The sequence below is a fragment of the Schistocerca cancellata genome, chromosome 1 (assembly GCF_023864275.1).
Source record: "Schistocerca cancellata isolate TAMUIC-IGC-003103 chromosome 1, iqSchCanc2.1, whole genome shotgun sequence".
NCBI lineage: Eukaryota > Metazoa > Arthropoda > Insecta > Orthoptera > Acrididae > Schistocerca > Schistocerca cancellata.
The window spans coordinates 481,976,950-481,988,002 of record NC_064626.1 but is presented as its reverse complement, the minus strand read 5'-3'; positions in this window follow the sequence as shown (position 1 = coordinate 481,988,002).

The following is an 11,053-nucleotide window of genomic DNA, read 5'->3' as shown; positions in this document are numbered from 1 at the left end:
AATGTACAGTTAGTCCTTTAATTTGGGAATATTTCTCAGGCCAAAGTACGAAACAAGAACACAGTTTCCAAGCTACAGGAGAGCGCCGTAGGTATAAAAAAAATAAATCGGATAACAGAAAAAAACCGTTTTAAGAAAAAGGAATCCCTACCCCACCTATAACAGTGCATTGTGATTAAGAATTGGGACGCCGAAGCACTGAGAAATGAAAGGACTTGTTTGAATTGCTCTACTGTTGATACTGTGATAAGAAACACCAGAGTAGGCAGTTCATTTGAAGAAAAGTGAACGTGTCTATCAAGGGCAGTCACAGAAGTTGGAATGGTAGCTGTGAGGAAGCCGTGGATTGCAGAAGAAATAATTCAGTTGATCGGCGGAAGGAAGAAGTACAAAAATGTTCAGGGAAAGACAGGAACACAGTAGTATAAATCCATTGGGAATGATATAAATAGGAAGCGCTGGGCAGCCAAGGCGAGATGGCTGCAGGAAAGATGTCAAGAAATCGAAAAAAAAAAAGATCCTCGGGAGGATTGACTCAGCACATCCAAAAACCAAAACAACCTTCGGTGAAAAATCAATACAACCTCATAGGATTCGTCAACCTAGAAAAAGCGTAACAGAGGTGTCAAATTGTGCAAGACGTTAGAAATCCTGAGAAAAACAAGAGTAAGCACTTTGGAAATATGGGTAACACACAACATGTACAAGTATCAAGAGGTAAGAATAAGACTGTAAAATCAAGAACTAAGTGCTCGAATTAAAAAGGGTGTGTGATATGGATGACGTCTTTCACTGCTTCTCTTCCGTCTAATAAGTACAGAATATTGATTGATAGTAAAGCTGAAGAAGACAAAGGTAATGAGATGTAGTCGAAATGAGTATAACAAGAAACTTAACTTTAAAATTGATTTTCACGAAGCAGATGAAGTTAAGAAATTTTGCTACCATGGAAGCAAAATTACTCATGACGGACGAACAAAGGACATAAAAAGCAGGCTAGCACACGCAAAGAGGGTATTCCTGGCCAAGAGAAGTATGTTGGTGTCAATCATTGCCCTCAGAAAGAAATTTCTGAGAACGTACGTTCGGAGCACAACATTGCATGGTAGTGGATTACGGGCAGCGGGAAAAAAATGGTTCAAATGGCTCTGAGCACTATGGGACTTAACTTCTGATGCCATCAGTCCCCTATAACGTAGAACTACTTAAACCTAACTAACATAACATCACACACATCCATGCCCGAGGCAGGATTCGAACCTGCGACCGTAGCGGTCGCGCGGTTCCAGACTGTAGCGCCTAGAACCGCTCGGCCACCCCGGCCGGCGCAGCGGGAAAACCAGTACCAGATAGAATCGAAGCGTTTGAGGTGTGGCGCTACAGAAGAACGCTGAAAATTAAGTGAATTGATAAAAAAAGGAATGAGGAAGTGCTCCGCAGAATCGACGAGGAAAGGAACTTGTGGAAAACACTGACAACAATAAGGGACAAGATGATAGGATGTGTGTTAAGGCATCGGGGAATAACTTGCTTAGTGCTAGAGGGAGCTATAGAGAATAAAAAATGTAGAGAAGGCAGAGGTTTCACACATTCAACAAATATAACTGAGGTTGTAGGATGTGAGATGATGAGTTTAACACAGAAGAGAAATTCGAGGAGGCCACATCGAACCAGTTACAAGACTGATGAAAATTAAAAAAAAAAGTCGCCAATCAAATTAATGTCGTAATTGTATGCTCTGTTTAGAATTCCTGCTAAGTGAAACAATAAATCAGCTTTAGAAATGTATGACTATTAGTAACAGATATTAAGCATAGGAAAATCAAAAAAGTCGTTGCTAACGCTGTCATGTTTTATTAACGTACACTTTGTGTCGCTGGAATACAATACAGACATGTGAATCCTATCTAAATCTACAAGTGAGGTAGGACAACAACCAGTCGCTCACTTTTCTCCCTTCTCAAGTCTTCTCTCCCCCCCCCACCCCCTCACCCCCCCCACCCCCTCACCCCCCCCCCCACCCACCCACCACCCGCATCCCGTATCGCATCACTGTCTTGAACTTGGAATGGACTATAATATCTCGAGAAATGAGAGTTCCTGAAAAATACTTGTAATATGCGCCACTGAAAATACCAATTTAAGAAGTTGAAGGATAACCTTCTCCATTATTTATTAATCTTAATGCGTCAACAAACGGTATTTTCACCAGAAGTAGAGAAATATGGTTGTATTAAACGATGTGAGGAAGAGAGCTACTAGGAAAAATGTTACGTATTTATCGAAACTCTACCACTATTAAACTTTCATTGCAGAACAAACGATATGAAATTGCAATCACATTTGCCACTTTCGTAATGAGACAGAGCGTCCTACACATCGGCAAAGCCAAATCAGACTACGTTAGTTCAACAGAATTCTAAATAAACCGAGATAAAAACGCTTCCATGCTGACTCACGGCAGTAAAAGTTAGTTGAAAGTGAATCTTCAGACAAGAACTCGGCAGCCTGTAATTGCAGGAGAACAACCGGTTTGGAAAATGCTTTCACAAGCCTCTGCAGTGGAACTAATATTCCATTTGTAGAGCGGGCAGAAAATACTGTATGTGGAGGGCCACGACCGCACCATTCACAATGGAGTGAGAAAGTACACAAATAGTAATCCTTCTGTTGGGTTCATGTACTTTTTATGATTTATTTGCCCTCCGGTATCACCTTGCAGTCGCACTCTGAACGCTAAAGAACAATAAAACTTACACACATTTTAAAAAGTACATCAAAATAGAGAAATATGTAAAACATTCAAGAGTGTTACAGAGAAAAAGTGACTGTCAGTATTGTACTGGTTGTACCTTTAATTTTTGTCATCAAGATCGTTACTCTGTATGTATGAAAATTATACTGCTATTAACGAACACACAGTCGTAACAAGTGTGCTGACATCTCGCTGTCACGATATTAATTTGATGCAAGCTCGTCCATCTACATCCAAATGGGAGATTATCACCGGAAGCACATTGAAAAGTTCTGTAACTACTTTTGGACAATGCAGTCTGTCACTGTATCATTTAATACAGATATTCAGTTTTCATGAGATGAGGAATTTGACCCTACCATTCTATTACGTGGTCTACATTTCGACAAACTACAGGGTCACCTATCTTCAATTTTCTAGCTGGAGTACTGAAAAAAGAAATGCCCAGTGCCGTGAGAAATAGCCCTCTGCCGTTGCAAACTTCCATCAAATTACCACGACGTACAGTGCTACTCTAAGACAGTTTTCCATTATTGTACGAGTCCATCGGTGACGTCTGTGTACTTTTAGACCACTGTACGTTTCAGAGGCCCAGGCATAATATACAAATATAGAAGTGGGAGTCCTTAGATTACGTAATAGAGAAAAACAATTTTCAGTTAAGAAGGGTGTAAGGGAGAACTACAGCTTACCACATCTGTTATTCAACTTTCACGTTGTATAGAATGTCGGCTGAAGAAAATAAAAATCGTTTTAAGTTTCATGGACCGCATTGACCATGTGTCTGAAAGTATGGATAATTTATTACAACTGCTAAACGAAACCAATTGAGCGGACGAAGTCAACTCATACGTACGAAAAGAAAGTCACTACTGTATAACTGCATTATTGATGAGAACTGCTGGAAGCAGTATCTACCACAAAATATCTAGGAGTAACTATCCAGAGAAGCCAGACTGAGATTCGTGGGAAGAATCTTAAGGAAATGTAACTCATCCACGAAGGAAGTGGCTTTTAAAGCACTTTATCGACCGATTCTTCAGTATTTTTTTATCACTATGGGTTTCTGACCAGATAGGAATGATAGAAGAGAGAGAGAGAGAGGATCCAAAGAAGAGAGGCGCGTTTCGTCACGTGATCGTTACAGACATCACAAGAGAGCCGTAATGAATCAACGAGAGAGCACTTTATGGGAAGAGTCAGACAACATATAACTTCCTCTTACATATATCTCGCTAAAGGACAACGAGCTAAAATTCTAGAAATTAGAGATAATAAAGACGCTTACCGACAATCACTCTTCCCAAGCACCATTCGCGACTAGAACAGAGTAGGGGAATCACTTAATGGTAGCAAAAGTACCCTCCGTCACACACCATTAGGTGGTTTGCAGAATATGATGCAAATGTAGATATTAAATGAAGAAAAAGGTGTATGGAAAAACTATTCTACGAAAAGGGATGTGATAGTAGGACTTACACTTACAGGTCCATTAGTATTAAACTGCATTCCCTGAGCTAAACTCGAAATATTTAAAATATGTGATAGACTGCGGAAATTCATTGTTGCTGTTGGGACCTATCTTTAGTTTATTACCTAGCGTTTATACATCTGTAAAGTGACTTGTTTTACAGTATTCCAGACATAAATGCTGCGACAGTCGTTGTGCATTTCCGTTACACTAATTCAACAACGTTACCTTTCCGCAGACAACAGCAGCATCAGTGATTAATGAGAAAAGTGCTGCTGACCCTTCCGTATATTGAGATCATAAGCAGTCCTATCGCGCTTTTTTTAAGCACGCCTGATTTTACTTACATTTCTGGGGAACATTAGCAGTCCAGCATTGCATACGAGCTATACTAGGAATAAATTCTTCGAGCAAATCACGTACTTCAGAAGATACTCCACGTTTGCTACCATGTAACACCACAGTAGAACGTCAAACACAATTTTTATATATGACAGCCAGAAATCTACTTGTTCACCAGCATATACTTCTTTGTCACTTGTTGTTGTTGTTGTTGTCTTCAGTCCTAAGACTGGTTTGATGCAGCTCTCCATGCAACTCTATCCTGTGCAATCTTCTTCATCTCCCAGTACCTACTGCAACCTACATCCTTTTGAATCTGTTTAGTGTATTCATCTCTTGGTCGCCCTCTACAATTTTTATCCTCCACGCTGCCCTCCAATGCTAAATTTGTGATCCCTTAATGCCTCAGAACATGTCCTACCAACCGGTCCCTTCTTCTTGTCAAGTTGTGCCACAAACTCATCTTCTCCCCAATCCTATTCAATACCTCCTCATTAGTTATGTGATCTACCCATCTAATCTTCAGCATTCTTCTGTAGCACCACATTTCGAAAGCTTCTATTCTCTTCTTGTCCAAACTATTTATCTTCCATGTTTCACTTCCATACATGGCTACACTCCATACAAATACTTTAAGAAACGACTTCCTGACACTTAAATCTATACTCGATGTTAACAAATTCCTCTTCTTGAGAAACGCTTTCCTTGCCATTGCCAGTCTACATTTTATATCCTCTCTACGTCGACCATCATCGGTTATTTTACTCCCTAAATAGCAAAACTCCTTTACTACTTTAAGTGTCTCATTTCCTAATCTAATTCCCTCAGCATCACCTGACTTAATTCGACTACAGTCCATTATCTTTGTTTTGCTTTTGTTGATGTTCATCTTATATCCTCCTTTCAAGACACTATCCATTCCGTTCAGCTGCTCTTCCAAGTTCTTTGCTGTCTCTGACAGAATTACAATGTCATCGGCGAACCTCAAAGTTTTTACTTCTTCTCCATGAATTTTAATACCTACTCCGATTTTTTCTTTTGTTTCCTTTACTGCTTGCTCAATATACAGATTGAACAACATCAGGGAGAGGCTACAACCCTGTCTCACTCCCTTCCCAACCACTGCTTCCCTTTCATGTCCCTCGACTCTTATAACTGCCATCTGGTTTCTGTCCTCAAGTACATCGCCCTCGTATAGACCCTCTATATACTCCTTCCACCTTTCTGCTTTCCCTTCTTTGCTAAGAACTGGGTTTACATCTGAGCTCTTGATATTCATACAAGTGGTTCTCTTTTCTCCAAAGGTCTCTTTAATTTTCCTGTAGGCAGGATCTATCTTGCGCCTAGTGAGATAAGCCTCTACATCCTTACATTTGACCTCTAGCCATCCCTGCTTCGCCATTTTGCACTTCCTGTCGATATCATTTTTGAGACGTTTGTATTCCTTTTTGCCTGCATCATTTACTGCGTTTTTATATTTTCTCCTTTCATCAATTAACTTCAGTATCTCTTCTGTTACCCATGGATTTCTACTAGCCCTCGTCTTTTTACCTACTTGATCCTCTGCTGCCTTCACTACTTCATCATTCAGAGCTCCGCATTCTTCTTCTACTGTATTTCTTTCCCCCATTTCTGTCAATTGTTCTCTTATGCTCTCCCTGTAATTCTGTACAACCTCTGGTTTAGTCAGTTTATCCAGGTCCCATCTCCTTAAATTCCCACCTTTTTGCAGTTTCTTCAGTTTTAATCTACAGTTCATAACCAATAGATTGTGGTCAGAGTCCACATCTGCCCCTGGAAATGTCTTACAACTTAAAACATGGTTCCTAAATCTCTGCCTTACCATTATATAATCTACCTGATACCTTCTAGTATCTCCAGGATTCTTTCATGTATACAACCTTCTTTTATGATTCTTGAACCAAGTGTTAGCTATGATTAAGTTATGCTCTGAGCAAAACTCTACCAGACGGCTTCCTCTTTCATTTCTCTCCCCCAATCCATATTCATCCACTATGTTTCCCTCTCTCCCTTTTCCTACTCTTGAATTCCAGTCACCCATGACTACTAAATTTTCATCTCCCTTCACTAACCGAATAATTTCTTTTATCTCATCATACATTTCATTAATTTCTTCATCATCTGCAGAGCTGGGTGGCATATAAACTTGTACTACTGCGGTAGGCATGGGCTTCGTATCTATCTTGGCCACAATAATGCGTTCACTATGCTGTTTGTAGTAGCTTACCCGTACTCCTATTTTTTTATTCATTATTAAACCTACTCCTGCATTACCCCTATTTGATTTTGTATTTATAACCCTGTATTCACCTGACCAAAGGTCTTGTTCTTCCTGCCACCGAACTTCACTAACTCCCACTATATCTAGCTATAACCTATCCATTCCCCATTTTTAAATTTTCTAACCTACGTGCCCGATTAAGGGATCTGACATTCCACGCTCCGATCCGTAGAACGACAGTTTTCTTTCTCCTGATAACGACGTCCTCTTGAGTAGTCCCCGCCCGGAGATACGAATGGGGGACTATTTTACCTCCGGAATATTTTACCCAAGAGGACGCCATCATCATTTAACCATACAGTAAAGCTGCATGCCGTCAGGAAAAATTACGGCTGTAGTTTCCCCTTGCTTTCAGCCGTTCGCAGTACCAGCACTTTGTCACTTATCTTGAGAAAATAAAGTGTCAAGTAATACGTCATGTGAGTGATGTCTCCTGCAACCTTCACGAGACTTTGAAGTAACAAGAGTGGCAGTACTCTCAGATCTTAATTGCGAAACTGAGACCCAAATCCTCACTACTTCGAGGCTGTTACTGGGTGTTAATACAGTTTTTTGCTCGTGCAGTAATGCAAGCACAAACGGATACTTGAAATTCAAGAATTCTATGACTTACAAATACGACATAATTGCCATCAAAGGGAAATTTTCCATTCCGCTGTCTCATTTTTCAGTCAGAACTTGATTACTGTAGACAGAGAACAGTTCCAAGCCCCTATCACGGACACCAGAAAGTTTTAACCATCATTCTGAAAAATAAAGGTGACGTATGTTGTTCGTCTCTGCACATTCACCCTTAAATGTAACGCATTTTTCTCAAAGATGTATCACTTGCCCGAGATCTTGGTTGCACTGGTTTGCATTTTGGCCTATCATAAATCGTTCCGCCTTGAAAACCACGTCGTTGCCTTTCTGGAAATGCCAGCCACGGAGTAGTTTCTTCGTCTGAAGTAAGAGAAAGAAGTCACTGCGCGCTGTGTTGGAGATCACAGGAGTCAACGCAAAATGTATTAGCCAACCAAGTAGCACGTGTGACTGCGTACAGTACAGATTGCGATGGCGAGTTGTCGCGGAAGAAAAGATTCCCTCGAACAGCCTCCCGCGACGCTTAGTCTTGACAGTCACCAGTAATCGCGACAAGAAATTTCTGAACGGTTTTCCCTATATGAGCGTAATCTCTAGCACCACACGATGGAAGATCCTGAAAAACACCCAGCTTCACCTTGCCCGTTGATATCCGGTTATTCGACTTCTTCGGCGGTGGTGACACCACCTGTTACAACTTCTTGCTTTGCTCCTTTGTCTCGGGCTCACAGTGTTACCATCATGACAGCTGAAGGAGTCACCTGGATTGGCCTGACATAACTACAAGACTTCCGCTGATGCCTTTGTTTGTGGGTCAGTGAGCAGTCTTGGAACTAAGCAGGCGGCGGTCGTTCGCATGTTCAAAATGTTAACCATGATTTTGAAAAGTGAATTGTCGTTGTCCAGCTTCTCCCGGCACACTTCATGTCGAAATAGTTCACGGTTGAACTGCCCGATGTCAGTGTCCAACGGACACAATATTTGAGCTAACGTCCACGCTGTCATCACCAGGTGAGCTGATGAAATGACTGATGAGGAGTCGGCATGATCTATGACGGATTTTCAGTTTTTCTATAATCACCTAGACTGTGATACTCCGGCGTTCGAGTAACAGACCCTTAACTTTTCTTGTAGTACCTGTTTCTCACTGAGCAAGTCTGCCACTTCGTTCTGTGATATTCAGACTCGTTTGATATTGCTGCATTGTTATTCCCTTTCAAACACAGAAAAATACAATCACTGGATGACACTCCATTTTATGAAAGGGCTGCGCCGTTCTTTTTTTTTTTTCCTCGTTTACCAGTATGCGACAACTAACGAACAGTCAGCTTAAAGCTCATACATCCAATACATCCAAGTTACTGACAAGAATACTATATCGAAGAACGGAAAGAAAAATTGAGGATCTGTTAGATCAGTGTGGCCCTAGGAAAGGTAAAGGCACCAGAGACGCAGTTCTCTTATTGCGCCTGATAATGGAAGCAAGACTGAAGAAAACTCAAGATATTTTCATAGGATTTTCGACTTGGAAAAAGCGTTTGACTGTGTAAAATGGTGCAAGACGCTCGAAATCCTGAGAAAAATAAGGGTAAGGTATTATACAATTTGTAGAAGAACCAAGATGGAACAATAAGAGTGGAAAACCAATAACGAGTGTTCGAAATAAAAATGTAAGATAGGGATGTAGTTTTTCGACCTACTGTCAATGACTGAAATAAAAGAAAATTTGAAGAGTAGGACTAAAATTCAAACTGAAAGGATATCAATGATAAGATTCGCTGACGATATTGCTGTCCTTAGCGAAAGTGATGAAGAATTACAGGCTCTGTTGAACGGAGAAAACAGTCTAATGAGTACAGAATATGGATTGAGATTAAATCGAAGAAAGACGAAACTAATGGGAAGCAGCAGAGCAGAAATGAGAACAGTGGGAAGCTTAACATCATAACTGGTGATCCGGAAGTAGGTGAAGTTAAGAAATTCTGCTACCTAGGCAGACGGAAGAAGGAGGATATAAAAAGCAGACTAGCACTGTTAAAAAGGGTATTCCTGGCCAAGAGGAATTCTCTAATATCAAACATAGGCCTTAAGCTCGGGAAGAAATTTCTGAGAATGTACGTTTTGAGCACAGCGTTTGGGAAATTTGTGGTAAGTTCCTATGGAACCAAACTGCTGAGGTCATCGGTCCCTATGCTTACACACTACTTAATTTAACTTAAACTAGCTTACTCTAAGAACAACACAGACACCCATGCCCGAGAGAGAATTCGAACCTCCGACGGGGGAAACCGCGCGAACCGTGGCAAGGCGCCCCAGACTGCGCGGCCACCTCGCGTGGCAGTACTGCATTGCGTGGTAGTGAAATACGGACAGTGGGAAAACCGGGACAAAAGAGAACCGTACCATTTGCTATGTGCTACAGAAGAATTCTGAAAATTAGTTTGATTGATAAGGTAAGAAAGGAACAGGTTCTCCATAGAATCGGCGAGGAAAGGGATATATAGAAAACACTGACAAGAAAAAGGGACAGGATGACAGGACTTGTTAAGACATCAGAGAATAACTTCCATTGTATTAGAGGCAGCTGTAGAGAGTTAAAGCTCTATAGGAAGACAAAGATCAGAATACATTCAGCCTATAATTGCGGACGTAGGTTGCAATTGCTACTCCGGGATGAGAAGGGTGTCACAGGAGAGGAATTCGTGGCGGGCCGTATCAAACCAGTCTTCTGACTCAAGAAAGAGCAGGACGCTACGGTACTGTGGCGTCGGGAATTGAGTGTCTACCAGGACGTCAGACACGTTCCTCCAAATGAATAAATAATTAATAATGGTGCTTTATTTGTTTCGAGAAGATACATAGTCTAGTATATTCAGCATCGTTGTGCACTCGGCAGTTCGGTTTGCACACAGCTCTTCGCGATACTTCATTCGCTGTATGTCGCAAACAGTTGCCCGTTCGCCGAGGTTACCGGAATGCTGTCGCCTATGGAAAGTGTACCCCATCCGATACAATCCCGACTGACCAGTTCAGTTTCAGTCTAGTTACAGTGGATAAACCAGTCCAGCGTTACCGATGCAGTTGTGGTCTGACCGGGCCAGCAATTTTCATAACATTATGAATGAAAACACACACACGACACTGGTATGATGTTCTACAATATTTATTATCTCACTAAACGGCTGTCGGCTCTTACACCATCATCATGTACAAAGATCAGTATGTATGGCTGTGAAATTTTGTAGAATCATAAATTTTAAACTAGTGCACTGCAATGTATCTCAGTTGGTTTTGGAAGATGACATTCTTAACATTTGGTTTACGACTAAAAAAGGAATTATTTGGTGAAAATGTTATGTCAAATTATTGAATTTGTATTACATATGTGCAACATATTAAATAATAAATTATATATCAAATTACAACAACTGTTCTGGGAAGAAAATAAACTGAGTACTAAACTTTGGTGACGTTTTCCAGGGGAGTGGTTGAACAAAATAATCTTGTCGTTTACAGATGTAATATTACAGATAGGTAAGATATACAAATGAGATTAAGCAGCTAAGTGAAACAGTTACGGTTTTACACAGTAAACGATTTT